The sequence below is a fragment of the Panthera uncia genome (genome assembly GCF_023721935.1).
Source record: "Panthera uncia isolate 11264 chromosome A1 unlocalized genomic scaffold, Puncia_PCG_1.0 HiC_scaffold_16, whole genome shotgun sequence".
Lineage (NCBI taxonomy): Eukaryota > Metazoa > Chordata > Mammalia > Carnivora > Felidae > Panthera > Panthera uncia.
This window is the reverse complement of record NW_026057576.1, coordinates 63,733,442-63,754,643: the sequence shown is the minus strand read 5'-3', so window position 1 is coordinate 63,754,643 and position 21,202 is coordinate 63,733,442. Positions and strand designations below refer to the sequence as shown.

General features: G+C 40.9%; 1 long non-coding RNA gene across 2 annotated transcripts in view; it reads right to left on the bottom strand.

The window, feature by feature from the left end:
* Positions 1–1,968: 1,968 nt before the first annotated feature.
* The window catches only part of LOC125934148 (uncharacterized), a 38,225-nt gene continuing 18,991 nt past the window's right edge, over positions 1,969–21,202 (bottom strand). Inside the window, exons 2-3 of one of the 2 annotated variants that reach the window (XR_007461244.1) lie at positions 3,002–3,103; positions 1,969–2,260 (exon numbers count right to left, since the gene is read on the bottom strand). This is a non-coding gene — a long non-coding RNA (uncharacterized LOC125934148). Of the gene's footprint in view, positions 2,261–2,527; positions 2,728–3,001; positions 3,104–21,202 lie in introns of those variants that run through there. The other variant, XR_007461245.1, reaches the window with a different exon arrangement.

Sequence of the window (21,202 nt, the reverse complement as noted above, 5' to 3'; positions counted from 1 at the left end):
AAGATCAAAGGTCTTGTACCTGTTAAGTTGTGATGTGAGACCAAAGACTGTCAGGACCCCAATTTTAGGATGGTAGGTGGAGTTTCTTATTTTTAAACTCTGAATTTTGAAATAACTTTAGATTTGCAGAAAGGTTGCAAAAGAGTCAGGAGACTTCCCGCATACCCTTCACCCTAGTTTACTCTCGTGTTACCGTCTTGTGTAAACATGGTATAGTGATCAAACCAGGACATACTGATACACTTAATTGACTTGACAATTAATAGATTATTACACTTAATTGTTACACTTAATAAATTATTTCACTTAATTATTAAACACTCAACTGACTTAATAATTAATAAACAATCGACACAAATATACTCTTGATACAATATTAGCCAATCTAAAGACCTTATTTGAATTTTACCAGTGTTCCCTGATGTCCCTTTTCTGATCCCATATGGCATTTTGTTGTCGTGTCTCTAGTCTTTTCTGAACTGTGAAAATCCTGTCTTTCTTTGTCTTGCATGACTTTGACACTTTGGAAGAATACCGGCCAGTCAACCCCCTTATCGTCCAGAAAAAGAAACTAAGACCAAGAGAGTACAATACAGTAAGATAATAGTAAAGCTCTCAATGCACGTCTAATTTTTTTTCATAAATAAATTGAAGTTAAGCATTTTTTGGCAAGAATACTACCAAAGTAACCTTGAACTTTATTTGATGGTATGAGTTCAGGAGGAGGTATGTGATGTTTCCATGTAATGTCTTCTTGTTGGTGATGTTAGATTTGATCATTTGTTAAAATGGTATCTCACAGATTTTTCCAATTTCTCTCCACCTCCCCTTTTATAACTAATAAATATCTTATTTTTAGACTATGTCAATACATCATTTATCATACAATGACTCCTGTGGAATTTGTCTCCGGTTATTTTCTATTCGCACCATTCTTTCTATGTTTATTAATTAAACTCTACTGTTCCTTTCCCCATGCTTATTTATGTTGTAGGGATTCATGAATATTCATTTTATTCTGTGGGCTATAATACATTACCATCGTTTGTTTACTTGCTCGACTTGTTCCAGGTTGAACACTGCAGTCTCCTTCGAGTTGATTCCTCTATCCTTTTACTTTCTGGCACCACAAAATGTTTCAGCTTCTGCATTTGCTTTTTCTGCTTCAGTGCTAGAGTCAACTATTTACCTAAGAAAGAGCTCTACTTCATTTTAATGGAAAAACCAAGATGCTGGGGACCAGATGGAGTTTTAATCAACAAAGTGACCACCAGAGAGGAGAAAAAAATAAGTCATTGGCATTTAGTGTCAGGTAACAAACTGTATGTGAATTCTTGACACCAAGTATAAGTCATCTGTTGCTGTGTAACATATCACCCCCAAATTTAGCAGCTTAAAACAACACACATTTACTATTATCTGACAGCTTTTGTGGGTCAGGGAATCTGGGCATGGCATAACTGGGTCGTCTCTTTCAGGGTTCCTATCACTCCACCATCAAGGCGTAGACCAGACTGTTGTCATCTTAAGGTTCGACTGGAGAAGGATTTGCTTCCAAGCTCACGTTTTTGTTGGCGAGATTTGCTTCTTTGTGGGTTGTTGGCCTGAGGGCCTTGGTTTCTTGCCGGCTATAGGCTGGAGACGGCCCTCAACTTTTTGCCACACGGGCCCCGCGAACAAGACTGCTTGCTTCATAAATGGTTCAAGTTGAGAAGGCAATAGAGAGTTCGTTAGCAAGATGGAAGTCAGTCTTTTACAACTGAATCACAAAGTGGCATCCTGTCATTTTTTCCATATTCTCTTCTCTCTCTGCTTTTGTGCAATACTCATTCTCTTTTGCCTCTGACTACCTAAAACAGCTCTTGGTATCCTCCTTTTCTTACTTCAGGGCTGACAAGAAAAATATTCTACCATGGAAACCAAGATGACACACGACCACATAGATCACGTTCTAGAATTAGCCACATTTTTTTTTGAAAGGTAGTTTCTACAATGGATGTTTGGCCAGATCTCTGACATTGAATGTGATAATGGCTGCCGTTAGAAGATTAGTAGAGAATTTTAAATTGTTTGCACCTGGCGATAGGGACAAGGTGTCTACTCTTGATGTGCTATTACCTTTATTTAACAAAGACGCAGAGCTTCTGAAGCTGGAGCAGACTTTAGAATAATGCAGAGACCAAACTCCAACTCTCCTTGCTCTCCAGATGAAGAAACCGACACCTCGTAAGATAATGGTAGAACTGGTATGTCACAAACCCTAGAAAAGGATAAATCCTGTGTTCTTTCCCCCAGAGAGTACTTCTTAGCCAAAAGGATAATTTGTTCTAAACTTGTAGGTTTGCTAAGGTTTCATTCCTTCATTCATCAAACTGAATTGAGCAGTCATTCTGTTCCTAACACGTGCTGGGGATACAAAGATGAATGAAGCGGTGTCTCAATGCTGATGTAACACAGAGACTAGGGGAAGATGGACACGTGAATGCACCATCTGACAAGAAAAGGGTCTAAGGGGGTGATGCACAAGGTACCCTGGATACAAAGAGAGGAAGCCAATACAAGTCACTTTTTATTGTTTTCCTCACACCGAAAAGACAGATGGCATCTCTTTGGCATGTCACAAATGTTGCATTGGTCGCGTTGGAAGTCCCTATCAGTGGTGCTTATGGGCATTTTGAGTTGGGCAGTCTTGGCTCCTGTCCGTCGAATTCCAGTGACCGGCATCTCCTGGATCAAAAACAAAGTCCCAGCACCAGCAATGGCGTGTGCTGCATTGGCTGAGAAGCCCTGCCTAAGCTAACAGACAACAAGCGTCTACCTGCAGTAACGCGGCTGAGCTCGCTCTGAGAAACAAACAGAAGCATAATGGTGCTTTCCAAATGGTTTGAAGCCCTGAAAATAGGAGTGTAAATCTGGAGCAGATGATTTGGGCTGACGATTAACTACATTAGCCAAACACAAACACAAGCATCGCATTCTATAAAAATAGCAAAGATCTCACCGTTTTACAGTGGCATGTTCTTAATTCCCTATCTCGAAAATTTGGCTTTGGATCCGGGTAGACTGGTGTTTGTTTTTGCTTTGACTTTGATGAATGAGTTCACTAAGCAAAAACATAAACAACAGAGAAAGAAAATGTTTACCTCACTTATGCACGATCAACGTCACTCATCTTACAGGTATAAAACAAACGTGTAGCTCATGGACGATTCTAGTAGTTATGAAAGCCAGGGCCTCTGCTAGATAATTATATGAGCAATTTTATTTTATTTTATTTTATTTTTATTTTTTAATTTTTTTTTAACGTTTATTTATTTTTGAGACAGAGAGAGACAGAGCATGAATGGGGGAGGGTCAGAGAGAGGGAGACACAGAATCCGAAACGGGCTCCAGGCTCCGAGCTGTCAGCACAGAGCCCGACGCGGGACTTGAACTCACGGACCGTGAGATCATGACCTGAGCCGAAGTCGGCCACTCAACCGACTGAGCCACCCAGGTGCCCCTATATGAGCAATTTTAAAAAGGAGAATAATGAACATGTATTGTCTCCTAGGGCTGCCATACCAAATGACCACGACTAGGTGGTTTATAACAACAGAAACTTACTCTTTCCTTTTCCAGACACATTCCGATGGTCTGACTCAGGACCTTTGTAATACTGTTTCCTATGCTTGGAACACCACCTCCCTCCTCACCCCCGAGTTCTGATGTTCTTGCCATTGTTCCCACAGCCCTGTCACTTTCTTTATCTCAGTATGTCCATGTGCTGTGGATGCAGGAATCACGGCTCTCCTCTTCTTCATTACTGTGAGCCTGGTGCCTACTGCAGGGCCCAGCGTACAGCAGGTGCTTAGCAAACTCGTTTTCAAGGAATGAATCAATAAGAAGGCAGGAAAGGAATAAGGAAGGAAGAACAGATGGAGGGGCGGGAAGGTCAAGTTACTTTTATGTACTAGATGTGCTAACTTGTTTAGTTTTCCCAACTGCTGGATCAGATGGGTGTTAGGAATACTATCTTCATTTTATAGAAGGTGACAATAGAGGCTCAGGAAGATGCATGTGTCCAAACTGCTTTAAAACCTTTTTGGAACAATTATTTAGAAAGAAAGAAACTAAAAAATGAATTGTGTGAGGTTGGCTGTGGTAGAAAAGTCTGGAAGGAAAGCCATGAACTGTTACTAGGGTTATCCCTGAGTGATGGATTGTGCTACGACGTTTTTGCTCTCCTTCCTCATTTAATGATTTTTTAAATGAAAGAATATTTCACAAGTGAAAGGCAACTGCATTTGGTCTGGACCACAGTGGGGTAGAATCATCTCCTATGGAAAGGGGGCAAGTGTGGAACACAGGACAGGCCAGAGCTGCAAGGAGAGAGTAGTTTCACGTACTTTGTGTTGTGAAGTTTGAGGTTAGACCCAGGAGTCAAATGACTTGTCAGTTCATTTTTGTTTGTTTGTTTCCAGTGTAAAATAGGAATGGTGTTTAGCCACCAATGCTACTCTGTGCTTAGTTTTCAGTAAGAATCAGAAATGTTCTGTGTGTTTCTAATTCCTGCAGCCAGTTTGGCTTTTGAGCCTCCTGAAGCAAATGTTGTCCTTTCTGTTATGTTGCTATCAACAGCCCCTGTTTAGTGCTTCGGAGGGAAAAAGTCCTTCCTCAGTACCCTTCCTCCTTCTGGAATGGGAATAAGTACCTCACGCTTTTAGCTTTCTTCATGCTAAATTTTATTCAGGAGGGTAAATGTACAGCTCCCAAGATTTTCTCCTCTGATTTATTTACTTATGTTTCTTGGACAATTTTAACCAGGGGATTGAACAGATAATCAACAAAGTCCTTCTCATTATGCTGGGCCCACCTGCTCTCTCTCACTAATGGATTAAACACGGCACTTAGTGTCTGGTAGGGTTCCGTATACACTCATCTACATGCAGCTCTTGATACGCCAACCTTGGTGGTCTGACTCGTCCAACATTGTTCCCTTCCTGGGGGGAAATGAGACTTGTGACTGTCTTGCTGTTGTCCTCTATCTTACGTTTGCTTCCTGAGAATGGCGGCTCTATTTAGGCCTCCAAAAGATAACCTTGTTCTTACAATTTTGGAATCTTCCCATCTGAAAAGTGTAAAGCAGGTGCATTAGTCTGGGCTCTGCAGAGAAACTGAACCAATAGAATGTGTGTGTGTGTATGTGTGTGCATTTATACATGTAGAGAGATGTGTATATTTCTCTCTATACATATACACATGCATATACAGATACACATATACATTTATCTATGTCTATATCTATATACACAGTCTCTTATCTATCTATTATCTATCTATCTATCATCTATCATCATTTGTCTGTCTATCTATCTATCTATCTATCTATCATCTATCTCCCTGCTTATCTTCCTATCTATAGAGATTGTAAGGGATTGCCTCACATGGTTATGGAGGCTGGCAAGTCTAAAATCTGTAGGGTGGGCCAACAGGCTGAAGACTCAGGAAATAACTGACGTTGCAGTTCAAGTCCAAAGGCCATCTACTGGCAGCATTCCTTCTTGCTCAGCAAAGTCAGTCTTTGTTCTATTAGGGCCTTCAGCTGATTGGATGAGGCCCACCCACACTATGGAGAATAATCTGCTTTACTCAAAGTTCACCATTTTAGTAGAGATACATATTCCTTATTTTTCCCTGGCTTATCAACTGAGGTTGTTTTGGCATCTTGTGACATGCTGAAGTGAAATTTAGTTTTAATTATGTTAGCGTCTGCTGTTTCTCTTTACAATTACCAAGGGAGAAGATGGATATAATGGGGAGAAAATTACACAGGAAGCATTTTGTTAAAAGAGTAATTAGAAGGAAACAAGTGAAGCAAAAGAAAAATGCAGGCAATGTGTACATCTGCTTGGCTCCATTTTTGAGACCATTCTGGTTCTGGATAATTTTCTTGGGTTCTGGCCCCGCTGAGGTCTTTTCTTCTCTTTTCCATCAGATTTTCTAACACTTCTGCAACTTCGAATCATTCCTAGGAGCCTTGGGAGTTTTCATTTGTAAAACTTGGGCATTTAGCTTTATTTGAAATCTAGAAGGTCCACCTATGTTTTGGCAAACAACAAGCCAACATTTGGCAGGGACGTTTTGGAGCCTGACCCACTGCCCCAAGGTACTGGGGATCATGGTGATCTGGGGTCGTTGGAAAACCAGCCTAGGGTGATTTGGCTGGCATACGACTGGCCATTCCATTGAACTGGTAACCTTTGGAAATCCGTGAGCAGTAGAAGGTAGCAGTAGGAATTTGGATTTATATTGGTAACTGACTGCCAACCAGATTTCACACAACGTTGCCATCTTAATGCTTTGGAAGTTAAAAAGGGATGCTCAACACATCAAATCCAAAATACACCATATGCAAATATCTTCTCTCCTTTACGGCTACTGTTTCTATGCCTTAGCACATTCAAATTATGCACCATACCACCAGCTCATACTTGAAGGAGATCCATGAGATCTGTACATGCCATTGTAACATCTCTGAGACGGGTGAAAGTGTTGATAACATGCCAGAACCCGTTCCAAAAACAACTAGCGTAGAAAACACCTCTTAAGCCCTGATTTGATTAATCTGGATTGCACTTTACAGGGTTCAGAACAAGGTCAGAAGATAGGGTTGGGTAATAGCACCATGTCGTTGAAGGTAAGTGAAGGTTGATGACAGAATGGAGAAGGAGAAAGGCAGAGAGAAGAGTTGATTGGCAATGCTCAGAGGAATGCAGGTGTGTTACACCCTTCTGGGAGAAGCCTGCTATCTAGGCCTTCTTTCATACCACAGACTCACCATGCAAGGTCCCTGGGCCTTTCAGACTAATCTTTGCCTGGATTCTGAGAAGGTGCCATGTTACATTATTTATAAACAGGTTTAAAAGAAAAGCCTAGACAGTGAAACCATGTTTCCCTCTTGCTTTGAGGCATGGTTACATCTTCTATTCTCTATGGCTGTAGAGTGGTTAATGTAGAGTGGCTAACAATACACATTTAATGGAAATATTATACTGTCAATGTCATGACATATTCCATTAGAGTCTCATTTTATATTCTTACTTTCTTTCCAAATTTTTGCATCTTACACTTTGACAGGCACTCTCCAACGCACTGAAGTTTACACTCTGATGTGTTTTTTGAGTTTTGGCTTTAAGGATGAAATCACTTCTTGGGCACTTGTGTGCACCACTTTTGGGAGTGGAGATGATGCAATCATTCAGGATTGATTTGGAAACATATAACAAAAACATTAAAAACAAACATGTATTTCAACACAATAGTCCTACCTCTAGGCATTCAACCTTGAAAATGATTGGAGATGAATATAAAGGTTAATTGATAATGATGTTTGTTGCAGAATTATTAGTAGGGTTGAAAAACTGCAAACAATACTAAGTGTTATAGGGGAATCAATTAAAGCAATTATGATAACATCACAATTATTTATTGTACCGTGAGCTATTGCATAGCCCTTAAAATCAGATGAGAAAGTGCAAATAATATATTGTTCAGTGAAAATAGATTATACTACGGAATGTAACATGATCACAGTTTTGTTTAAAATTATGCTTATTTCCTGAAAAACGATTGAAAGTATAGATATCAAAATGTAAACCACAGTTATCTTTGAATAAAGGAATAATGGGTGAATGCCTTCTTCCTTGACTTCCTTAATACATTATAACCTTTCTATCGTGAAATGAAGCCTTCCTTCCTAAGAGGGTAAATGTGAGGTCAGTGCCAGAGAAGGCCACAAGAAGCCAGATGGCAAAAAGTTAGACAAGATTTCATACACAGATGCCTTGATTTTGCTGCACAGGGAGACGTGGGTGTGCATGAGGAAGGGGGGAAGGAAGGGAAGATCAATGAATAATCCCAATGAGGTGTTCTTGAGTAAGATGCTGCCTAGGACATCTCCAAATGTAAAGAGGAGAAACAAGTCTCAGGGAACCCTCAGTGAAATGCATGAGTCAGACTGCACCTAAAATAGACCTAAAAGAACCCAAACAGAAGGATGGAGCCTGGACACAGGCTGACACAGGAAGGAGACCAAATCTCCAAAATGATGTTTCCTGGGGTCTGTCAGGAGCCGGGATGCTGGGACCCTAACCCCACAAGGCAGGTGTCACGGACTGTAAGACTTACAGGGGCCAGGGGCGCAGGGTATGTGGGGCAAGAACTGGTTGTGAGAGCTTGGGGGGTTGTGGGTGGATTTAATGCAGAGTTCCTGGAGTTCCTGGTCTTTTGGGATGAGCTTGAGATTTGAACTTTGAGGTGCAATCTTCTCATTTTATACCTGTTGGCATCTTAAAAGATTTTTTTAAATGAATAGACTATTTGTTTAGAGTAGTTTTAGGTTTACAGAAAAATTGAGCAGAAAGTAGAGGGATTTTCCATGCACCCCTTCACCCCGGCCTCCAGTTTCCCCTATCATTCACATCTTACATTAATGAGGTACATTTATTACAATTGATGAGCCAATACTGGTACGTTAGTATGACTAATGTCCAGAGTTTACATTAAGGTCCAGTCTTTGTGTTATGCATTCTATGGGTGCTGACAAAAGTATCCGCCATTACAGCATCATTCAGAATAATTTCACTGCCCCAATGATCCTCTGTGCTCCGCCTGTATTCATCCCTCCCTCTCTTCCCCTGAGCCCCGGGGGGATCTTTTTACTGTCTCCACAGCTTTGCCTTTCCCAGAATGACATATAGTTGGAGTCATATAGTTTATAGCCTTTCAACTGACTTTGTTCACTGAGCCACATGCACTTAGGTCTCTACGTGACTTTTCATGGCTTGATATTTTAAAAAAAATTTTGACCAAAATTTTTATGGATATAGCATGCAGTTTGTTTATGCATACATCTATTGGAGGACATTTTGGCTGTCTCTAGCACCTTTATTTGTTTCTACAGCTTTACTGAGATATAATTGATATATAATGAACTTGCACACATTTGAATCTGACATTTGATGGACTTTTGCATACCTATATACCAGCGAGACTTGCCAAATTCAAGATAATGACTGTATCTACTACCCCAAAGTTTCCCAATGCCCTTTTTTCAAAAAATTTTTTTAATGTTTATTTATTTTTGAGACAGAGAGAGACAGAGCATGAACGGGGGAGGGTCAGAGAGAGAGGGAGACAGAGAATCCAAAGCAGGCTCCAGGCTCTGACCTGTCAGCACAGAGCCCTACTCGGGGCTCGAACTCACGGACCGTGAGATCATGACCTGAGCTGAAGTCGGACGCTTAACCGGCTGAGCCAGACAGGCGCCCCCCCAATGCCCTTTTATAATTCCTTCTTCACATCCTTACCTGCCACCCTGTCCCCAGACAAACACTCTGATTTCTGTCACCTGAGGATAGTTTGCATATGCTAAAAGTTTATATAAATGGGATCATACAGTATGAATCCATTTGGTCTGACTTCTTTCATTAAGCACAAGGGAGGGGGAGGCATTTCCCCTGGATTCTGTAGAAGTCTAAATTTCAAGAAGCTGGCAAGTCTCCTGAGGATGCTGACTAATATGTAGCCAGAGATTTGCCTTAATATCAACTATCCCTTCGTTAAATGTCTCCTTATATTCGCCTTTAGTTATGAAAATAGCCCAAACTGTTTTTTTCCTTCCGAGTCATGTTGCAAAAGAGTCTCCACTCTCTTTAGTACAGACACGAAGCATTTTCAGTCTAATACAATGAACCTTCCAAGCGCAGTGGACCCTCCAAATGCTGCCACTTTCTGTGACTGCCATGTTTTGATACGACTGACATGATTTTGACTGAGTGAGGCTTTCAGCCCTTTCTTAGCTCTGTACTTTGACAACTGCAAATTGTGGAAAAGCTTTTTTGTTGTATCATTAAATGGAGAATAACAACGGATTATTAAAATGTGTGTACTATAATTCCAATTTGATTAAAAAGACTATTGAGGAAATGAATAGTGATATTCATCTGGAATGATAAACAGCAAAAGATTTATTAGCATTTTTCTTAATGGTGAAAACATGAGTGATATAAATTTTCTTCTTCATCCTTTTGCGTGTTTTTTAAATTTTCTGAAATGACTGTGTGCTGTCAGAAATAGTGTGAAAAAAAATTTTATATCGAACCCCAAATTTGGGCTTTAGATTTGCAAGAAATCAGCACTTTATTTGGAATAGCTCCCATCTCCAACTAACTTGAACCCTAAGGCAATGAGAATCATTACTTATCATCCATCAGTCATTCATTCACTTACTCCTCCAACAAATATTTTTTATTCACTTGCAGGGTGCCAGGCTCTGTGTTAGATGTTGGATATAAAGATGGGGCACCTGGGTGGCTCAGTCGGTTAAGTGTCCGACTTTGGCTCAGGTCATGATCTCACGGTTCATGGGTTCAAGCTCCATATTGGGCTCAGTGCTGACAGCTCAGAGACTGGAGCCTGCTTCAGATTCTGTGTCTCCCTCTCTCTCTACCCCTCCCCCGCTCACACCTGCTCATCTCTCTATCTCTGTCAAAAACAAATAAACATTACAAAAATAAAATATAATAAAGATGAACAAAATAGCCACCCCTTTCCCTTGGAAAGATCTTTCTAGAGTTAGTCAATCAATTATCCAGGTCACATCACTGGTTTGAACAAGTCAGTCAAGAGAGGTGATTAAGATTTCAACTAGGAAGTTGGCCTTGAATGGGAAGGAGAAATGTGCTGCTCTTGGTTCCCAAGGGTGTGAAGCCACTGCGATGGCAAGTGGCGTTCTGTATGATGCTCATGCTGGTGCTTCCATCGGTCAACTGCAAACACCAGGAAGGGCCTTCACAGTGATTCAGGTCAATGGCAACTTCTGTTCTATCAGTGCGCATGCCCACTCCATTATTCTAGGGATTTTTTAAAGTTAATTTTAACTTTATGCTACTTGTGGATTCCCATGCAGTTGTAAGAAATAATACAAGGAGATTCCATGTGCCCCTTAGCCAATTTCTCCTACTGGTAACATCTTGCAGAACTCTAGTACAGTATCACACATCCTAGAGAGTTTAATGCTAGGAAAAGGGGAAAAGAGACAGCTTTGACTCCTCATCAAACTTCAAACATAGCAGGTGCCTCTTCCTTTCTTAGCAGGATTCTGCAGCACTGGCTCTTTCTCTCATACTTTAATAAAGACCTCCCTCAAGACAGATTTTTCTTTACATCTTAAAACATTTAAATATTTCCAGGTTCTGGGGACCCTGGAAAGAAAAACTTCACCTGTGAACAGTTAGTATGTTCGAAGGAAGGAAAGTGATGGAAGGAATATTCCTGAAGGAGATGGTTCAGCTGTGCACAGTCTCCAGGGAGCCTGAACAGTGGCAGCCAGAAGGGGATCCAGTCTCCAGCCACTGCTGTGGGGCCATTCACAAGAGAGCGGCTCTTTCTTTTGCAAGAAGATGAGAAGCCACTCTTAGAGACTCTAAAGAGTTCAGTTCCAGGCAAAAATCTAGGAGGGGAAGAGAGGGAAAGTGGTCCCAGGAGGAGGCCTACCCACCTCCCAATTCAGAAGGAAGTAAAAGGAAGTCCCTTGGTCTTTCCATAGCAGTGGAGATGAAAGCAAGTCAGGAGGCCACTTGGATGCTCAGCGGGAGTTTTAGTTTTAAAGTCACAGTGCATCTTTGTTCTCATTCACAAATGTATTTAATAAATAGTCTTGAGCAGATGCTATCCATCCATCTGTAACTGTTGAGTTGGCAGAGAGACAAGAATTAAGAGTGACTTTTAAATAGGAGATGCTTGAGACAAAGATGAGAGAGAAAAAAGTATCCCCATCAGGAAGGTGATATCTCATATTTTACTTATCCTGATTGCCTAGCGTCAGGAAAAAACACTGCACTGTGGACCAGGAGACGGAGGCTTTGTTGCTAACTAGATGGGCGGGCCTTGGTTTTCTCAATTGAGAGTCTTGGTCTATATGATTTTTAAACTTCTTATCCAAATCTATAATTTATGAGAAGATATAGGTCGGAGACCATGGGTAGCACTAACTGTAGGATAAAAGGAGCTCTTGGTACTGCCTGACTCAGGTTCACCTTTACAGAAGTAGGCTCCCCTCCACCCAGTCTGGAATTTTCAACGAGACTAAGCAGAGTTCAACATGTCACTAGAAATTAGCTAAGGCTTGCATGATGGTGTCTCCCTGACTTCTCTTTAGTGTCTCTTCCCCATCCATGTGACCCACACCAACTCTCCATCTAAACCCAAAAGTTTGAGCATGTGGTGAGGGTGACCTAGTTGTGAAAAGAGAATGAGCTTATAAGCTTTGATGCCCAGTTTTACCACTGAATTGTGTCCCCTGTTACCAAACTTATATGTTGAAGTCCTAACCCCAGTACCTCAGAATACACCCCTGCTTGGAAATAGGGCCACTGCGGATCTATTGAGATGTAAGATGAAGTTGTATTCGAGTAGGGTGGGCCCCTAAGCTAATATACTGGTGTCCTTATAAATACGGGAAATGTGGATACATATGCGCCCATGAGGAGAGGGCCATGTGAAGACTGAGTTGTGTTGCCGGAAGCCAAGGAACCACCAGAAGCTGGGAGAGGGTCCCAGAGTAGATCCTTCCCCGTTGCTTTCAGAAGGAGCCTAGCTCTGCCAACAGCCCGATCTCCAACTTCCAGCCTCCAGAACTGTGAGAGAATAAACTTCTGTGAGTCGAGCCGCTCAGTCTGTGGTACTAAACTCTTAAAACTTTTTAAATGCTTCAGTTTATCTTTCAATAGTTCCTCATGACAGCCATAGCAAACTAATATACCATCTGTGTGGACTTGGGCAACTCATACAAATTCTATGAGCTCAAATTTTCTCAGTGGAAATTAAAGACAGACAGGGAGGTTGTTTTTTCTTTCTTTCTTTTTTTAATACAAGGTGTTGTTTTTTTGAAAGAGAGAGTGCAGAGAGGGAAAGGGGGGCAGGCAGAGGGGAAGAGAGAGAGAGTCTTAAGCAGCCTTCACACTGAGTGTGGAGCCCAGTGTGGGACTAGATCCCCACGACCCTGGGATCATAACCTGAGCTGAAACCAAGAGTCGGACACTCAACCCACTGAGCCACCCAGTCACCCTGATGTAAGTATTTTTCTTCAATGTACTTTATTTACTCTTTAAGTCTTCACCCTCCATGGCTCCCAATCCCCTTATGCACCGTGACTTTGCTTGTTCAAGTGCAATTTTATATTTCCTCAGGCCTTCAGTGAGGACAACCATGTTTCCACCAACAACAGTGCTCACCCCTCCACCATTTCTGCATCTTCTGCTGAGTTCTGACCTGGCCTTCAGATCACCGCGCTCAAGATGGAATCCATTTCCATGGCGTCAATTCAATAGATTTTGTGACTATAAAAATAATGCTATTATAAGCTTCTTTCATAACTAAAGTGAAACCAAAACCTCCATGAAATTATCTTGTTTTGTCTGTTTTCCTTCTTAGACCAGAACATTTTTTAGAAATGAAAACTTCATAACAGAGAAATTTACATTTAGTAGGCAGCTGTCTGCCATGATTTGCAAGAACATATATATTTTTTTATAGCTCATGAAATGAGTTGGAAGTTTAGAGTTATTCTTTTAGGCTGTGTGTGTGTGTGTGTGTGTGTGCATGCGCACTTGGCTTATTAAAAGTAGCTGAATTCGTGCAGCTGAGATTAAATGAGGAGGTCATTTTCAAAGAGAATATCAGACAGACATCATGGTTAGATGTTTTTGACAGCAGTTATAAAATAATGAACATGATGAAGAACCAGATTCAGGTCAAGTATTTTTTGAAGAAGATTTATTTATTTTTCTTATTTTTAATGATAGCTCATTTTTATCAGCTCTTAAAACTAGTATGAATGGTTTCAAATTTGGTTTACCCATAGTCTATGTGGCTTATTTAAGATTTGTTCATACATATATTTGTTATAATTGATTCCTAAATTCCAAGGCTAAGAGAATTAGTATACCTATAAACACAACATATCATTTAATTACTCTTGCAAACTCTAAGAAAAAAACAGTTCTGGGGAACCTGACTGGCTCAGCTGGAGGAACATGTGACTCTTGATTTCAGGGTCATGAGTTTGAGTTCCAGGCTGAGTGTAGAGATTATTTAAATAAATACAACTTAAAAAAACTTAAAAAAAACACAGTTCGTTTCATTTCTAGGTAGTAACATTGCATTATGGATGAGAACATTTTCCATATGCCAAAGTTAGAAGCACTGATGTAGTTTCCAGAAGGAAACATATTATGAAAAGTACTTATAATTAGATTCTTGGATTAAATGTGTGTATGTGTATATGTATGAATGTGTGTATGTATATGTGTGTATTAATTGATAAATCCTGGGATAAAGATTCAGTGGGGAGGACTTTTTAGTATCCTAGTGGAATTTCCCCCCACCTTCCTGGTTGTCCATTGAAATAGAGGAATTATGGGCTATTGATTTAGAAGGTAATGGCTCTCCAAATTGAAAATGACATAATAGGTCAGACTGCAGTACAGAAATTTAAAAGGTTGACCGTGACACCAATGGATTCTTCTATGGAAATAATAGTAATTACAGTCACTCTTTGCTGAGTACCTACTGTGTGCCAAGTTCTGCAAGGCAATTTATATGTGGGGTCACATTTAACCCTTAAAATTAAACTTGGTAGATATTATCATCTTGGATTGATGGATGAGGAAGCTGGGGCTAAGAGAAGGTAACTACGTTGTCCAAGGTCATTGAACTAGGAAGCAGCAGGGTCAAGATCAATAAAACCAATCTGGGTTGTGCCAAAGCCATAGTGCCTTTATAATACTTACAGAAAAAGTTCCTCTACATAATGCCATCCTCACAAATGCCCATCATTCTAAATTTTTTAACTTAAGATTTTTAATGTATGATTAAAAAGATAAGTACTGTATAGGCATGATTCAAAATTCAAAATGTACAAAAGAACAAAAATAAGTCTCCTTTCTTCTCTGATTTCCCAGCCTTCTAAGTTCCCTTCCCAGAGACAGCCACTCACCTTGTTTTCTGTGTTTATACACTACATTTACACACAGATAGACAGGCACAGTCTCTCTCTCTCTCTCTCTCTCTCCTCTCTCTCTCTCTCTCTCTCTTTCTGTCTTCCCCCCAACACCTTCACATGTAAATGCCAGCACAATGAATTCATAGTTATGTACCTCATGTTTTTCACTTGACAATATATTTTGGTGATCCTTCTAGGGCCCAAACAGTCTTAGTCACACATTTATAAACTCTGGTGGATTTGTTAGTACTAGAGTTGTCCAGAAGAGTTTACATTTTCAGCCTGTATACTTTCTTGCAAATTTGTAAGTGGTATTTGCTGGGTTTGATAAGAAGTGCGCAGGAAAGGGAGTGATTCCCTTCCTTCCAGAGATCCATATTTTTATGATTTTTAGTTTATTTATTTTGAGAGAGAGCATACATGAGCGTGAGTGGAGGAGGGGCAGGGAGAGAGAGAGAAAGAGAGAGAGAGAGAGAGAGGATCCCAAACAGGCTCTGTACCACCAGTGCAGAGCCCAACTCGGGACTCAACCTCACAAACCACAAGATCATGACCTGAGCCGAAACCAAGAGTCAGATGCCCAACCAACTGAGCCACCCAGATCCCCCACAGATCCATATTTTGAAGGAGGAGTAGCTATATTACCTACCCAAGTAAGTCATTAAATTATACAGGTACACATTAAAAAATCGAAGTTGAATACCTGTTACCAGGGTGAAGGATAAAACCCAAAGGATAAAATAGGGCTTGGAGGGCACCAGGGTGCATAACAAATGAATATAAAGATGTGCAATGCAAAATCTGAAATGAAAAGATGTGTTTGATGTATAAAGACAGCCTTAAGGAAAGACTATCCAAAAATGCACCCAGTAGGGGAAAACTGCATCCCACTGAAATACCAGAAAGCCACACAGCTCATTCCTAACCCTTAATTCCTCTGAAGAACAATTTACACCACCAAGAAAAGGAAAGCTCTTAGATGTAGAAAGCAAAACCCTTATCAGGACAGATGCCCAGCATTTAGGAAACCATTTGGACACAGGGGAAAAAATAATCTCTTTCCTGCATGATATGGCAGCAGAGAATAGATCAAAAAGCGTTGGGCAGAGGAGTCCAGCAGGGACTACAAACTGGGAGGATTTTCACATTCGGAGACATGCCGAAAAGAGCAGGCAACTCACTGACAGGCAGAAGAAAGATGCGAGTAATTTTTCTGTCTTAGCCTTAGCAACAGCTCTAAAAACATTTACAGACCCATTGGGTTGCTTACCAGGCTTAGAGACATGTGTGTCTTCCTCCTTTGAGTGTGTGAAGCAGGCTTGCATCCTATCTTCAAAGTTTTGCAAACCCATCCTGCCATATTCACTCACAAACTCCCCAAGCATCTGATTCAATTCACTTCCAGGAGCACACACGGAATCCTTCTCACATACAAGCAGGTTCTAGGGGCCAAAATGCAAAATGGAAATATGTAGGACATTCTTTTCATTAAGATGCTTCCCTCTACTGTAAAACAAATTGCTTTTTAATAAGGCACTTTCTACTTTCAGATTACTTAGCTCTATGATACACAGCCTCCTTCCTCTCTACTGGGTTTCAGAACGTTTCTTAGAATAGTCCTTGATTCTATGGCTTCCACTAGCTGTAAATGATCTCAATTTGCCCATGAGATATCTCCTCCTGGATTTTGCTCTTTGGTTTCCAGCAAAGACTTTTCCTTTTGTAAATAAGGCAATATATAATTACAGCTATGCCCATGATGTGACAACGTCTTAGCTTATCTTGGCTTGGTCCTTAGATTTCTGATTACTTACACTAACTTCTCAGGAATTCTTGGATTCTTCTCTCACCCCTGGTTTGCTCACAAACAACGACTTGGCTGCCTGTTTATTACCTTTGGACTGACACAGGAGTATGTGTGCATCTATCTATCTATCTATCTATCTATCTATTTATCTCTCTCTCTCTCTTTCTGTCTCTATATCCTATATATATATATGTATATACATATGTATATATATAGTTTAATAGAGACAAAAGTGAACTCTTGCATTTTGACCCTGTTACGGGCTGAATTGTGTTCTGTCGAAATTAACATGTTGCAACCCTATCCCCAGTACCGCAGAATGTGACTGTACAAGGAGTCGGGGCACTTAAAGAGGTAAAGTGAAAATGAAGATGTTGGGGAGGGTCCCAGCCCAGTCTGATGTGTGTCCTCATGAGAAAAGGAGATCTGGACACACAAGGAGACATCAGGGCCTGTGTGCACAAGGAGAGACCATGAGGCGAGACAGCGAAAGGACAGCCATGTGCATGCCAAGGAGACAGGCTTCAGATGAAACCAGCCTGGTGGCACCTTGGTCTCGGACCTCCAGGCTCCAGCACTGTGAGAAATAAATTTCTGTTTTATCGTGCCATTGTGTTAAGGCAGGCCTAGCAAACTAATACAGACCCCAGAGGCAAGTCCATAAGAAAAGAATAGGGGGGATGGGGAGAGTGGGGGCACTTGACTTTGAAGCAGCTGCATGAAAGCTATGCGAAAGAAGTGTAGGGATTTAGGTTGATTTTAAATGCAACTAAATGCTTGCAGACCTTCCCCGTAGGGGCTCTCTTTACAGAACCCCTGTCTTTGACTGCAGCAGTCTTGGCCACGAGACTTGCTTTTGCCAATAGAATGTGAGCAGAAATGAGGGAGGTAGTGGCCCATCACTGACTTCTTTGTCAGAATATGAACAGTATCAAGGGAGTGAGGAAAAGATTCTCCTTTACCCTGAGTCCTGTGGGGGTGGGGGGAGGGGAGGCATTGTGGAGCATAACTAGAGCTGATGGGTGGTAGACGTTGTTTCACAAGCCAATGAGATTCTTGAGGTCTTAACTGCCACGTGACTTAGCTTGGGCTAACAGATACAAAATTGATGAGCGATATGGCTGCTAAGCAAAGCTCATGAGCTATTTTTTTTACGTTTATTTATTTATTTTGAGAGAGAGAAAGTGAGAGAGCAAGTGGGAAGGGACGGAGAGAGAGGGAGACCAAGAATCCTAAGCAGGTTTCATGCTGTCAGCGCAGAGCCAAATGTGAGGCTTGAACGCGTGAACTGTGAGATCATGAGCTGAGCCAAAATCAATAGTCAGATGTTTAACCGACTGAGCTACCCAGGCGCCACCTGCCCCATGAGCTAATTTGTTAGTCGTCTTTACTCAGATTGTATCAGGAACATTGATTTAACTTACGGGAAACATGCATGAAGAGGTCAAATGGCAAACTGAATTTTCCAGAAAAAAAGAGTACAGGCTAATGGGAGGATTTAAAATTAGGTCATATGAAGGAAAAATGGAAGGAACTGAAGAAATGTGGTCTGAAAAAAGAGAAGATAGGGACAAAATTCTATGGAAAATGGACTGGACCCATTCTGGGGGAGCTGGGGGGTGGGTTATTTCCCAAGGGCTTTTGATGGAAACATTGGTGAAGGAAATCTTCACTGTTTATATTCAAATTCAAATTGTGTTAAATTTTAAATATGAAATAGTTATTAAAAAGGAAGAATTTCCTAACCTTTAGAACTATTTCTTCAACAGATGTTGGCGAGGATGCAGAGAAAGAGGATCTCTTTCGCATTGTTGGTGGCAATGCAAGCTGGTGCAGCCACTCTGCAAAACAGTATGGAGGTTCCTCAAAAAACTAAAAATAGAACTACCCTATGACCCAGCAATTGCGCTACTAGGCATTTATCGAAGGGATACAGGTGTGCTGTTTCGAAGGGACACATGCACCCCCATGTTTATAGCAGCACTATCAACAGTAACCAAAGTATGGAAAGAGCCCAAATGTCCATCGATGGTTGAATGGATAAAGAAGATGTGGTATATTTATACAATGGAGTATTACTCAGCAATCAAAAAGAATGAAATCTTGCCATTTGCAACTATGTGGATGGAACTGGAGGGTATTATGCTAAGTGAAATTAGTCAGAGAAAGACAAAAATCATATGACTTCACTCATACGAGGACTTTAAGAGACAAAATAGATGAACATAATGGAAGGGAAACAAAAATAATATAAAAACAGGGAGGGGGACAAAACAGAGGAGACTCATAAATATGGAGAACAAACTGAGGGTTACCGGAAAGGTTGTGGGAGGGGGGATGGGCTAAATGGGTAATGGGAATTAAGGAATCTACTCCTGAAATCATTGTTGCACTATACGCTAATTTGGATGTGAATTTAAAAAAATGAAAAATAAAACAAGTTAATAATAATAAAAAAAGAACTATTTCTTAAAGGGATTTCCTTCCTAGAGGTGTTTAACCAGACCCTGGTGATGGATATCTCATTAGAAATAGTAAGGGGGGAATTTGTTGTTGGTGGTGATGTGGTGTGGACCAGTGGTGGAGTGCTAGATCGGACATTTTTAGCAGTGTAGCAAATCTTATAAGGAACTTTTAACATGACAGTGGTATTTAGTAGTCTACATTTATTTTATATAGTCATAACATGTAACTTGTATAAAGCCAGTCACTATAATGGTGAGACTCTTCTAATGAACATAAAAAAATTGAAGTGAGCATAATTACTCATCAACTGTTATCAAGTAACTTCTCTTTGCCAAGCACTGTTCTTACCATGGGGGAAAGACAACATGGCTAAGTTTCTTGCTCCCCTGGAATTTATACCAGAATAGAAGAGACAGACTGTCAGCAAGTAAACCAATAAGTTCATTTTAGATAGTGCTAAGTGCTCTGAAGGAAAACAGTGCCAGGTAGAGTAGGTGGCTGCATGTGGACACAATAGAGTGAGAGGGTCCTCTCTCACATCCTAACGTGTGAGCTGAAACCTAGGTGACAAGGAGGATTGTGAATAAGAACATTCAAGGTGGAGGGAGTGGCAGAAGAAAGACCAATGTGGAAATGAATGCAACATGGTTGAATACTAGAGTAATTGCTACGTTCTGTGATTGCAGAACAAGAGGGAGAGAGAGGTAGGCAAGGCACAGATCGCGGAGGACCTTACAAGCCAGTTCTTCTCGAACTGTCCATGGTGAAGAACTTAAAAAATAGTTAAAAATTTTTTTCAGCCACAGGCCAACATGCAATCCAATGTGACTAGTTTGCAGCCTGTGCTACCAGATCACGTCCACGCAAGCTTGGCAACCCCCTAACTAGACCTCCTCTTCAATGAGATGAGTCCACTGATCACGTGCTTGAACGTTGTGCCAATGCCAAATTGCCATGATAGTTTCTAAATGCTGGCTCTCAATTTCTCCCCTTATTATATTTATTTTGATGCAGACCAGGAACACATGTTTGTGGATACATGGCCCACACTTTGATTAGTGCATGGAAAGGACCTTGGAGTAAAATCCTTATGATGACCTTGGATTTTACTCTAAGAATCCAGAACCACTAATGAGATGGTGGTGGTGCTCTTGACTAAGGTGAGGAGGACTAACGGGGAAGAAAATTGGGTGGAGAGAGCAAAAGTTTACTTTGAAACGTTAAGTGAGAAATGTCTAGATCTCCGAGTGAGAGGCCAAGTAGGAAGTTAGTTATATGAGCCTGGGGCTCCCAGTTGAGGTCAGGGCCAGAGTTGTAATTTTGGGGAGTCATGATAGCCTGCATTTAAAGCCACAGACTAGGTGAATTACCTAGCAAACATTGTTATGAAAGAAAAGAGAGCCAAGGGCCTAGGCTTGGGGGCATTCCCACATGGGAGTTGTTGATTCCATCAGCGACATTATCTAAGAACTTTGAATCTGATATTTTTGGAGCCAAGGCATCACAAAACACAGAACGGAATCTCAAAGTGGCACAATGCTGACATGAAGTGGGTCAGCAGGTACACATGGAATGAATAAATGAGTTCAACAACACCCTCCCAACTCTGAGATATTGCAATTCTTATGTTATTCAAGTTTCATATTCATGACATAGAGGGTTGAAGAGTGGCCTCCAAGAAGTTATGTCCATATCTCAGAACCTGTGAATGTGACCTTATTTGGTAAGAGGGTCTTTACTGATGTAATTAAGAATGTCAAGATGAGACCATCCTGGATTATCCAGGTGGGCTCTAAATCCAATGACAAGTGTCCTTACAGGAGACACACAGACGAGAGGCAGACAGAAGAAGAGGGGCCATGTGACAATGGCAGAGGTTGGGG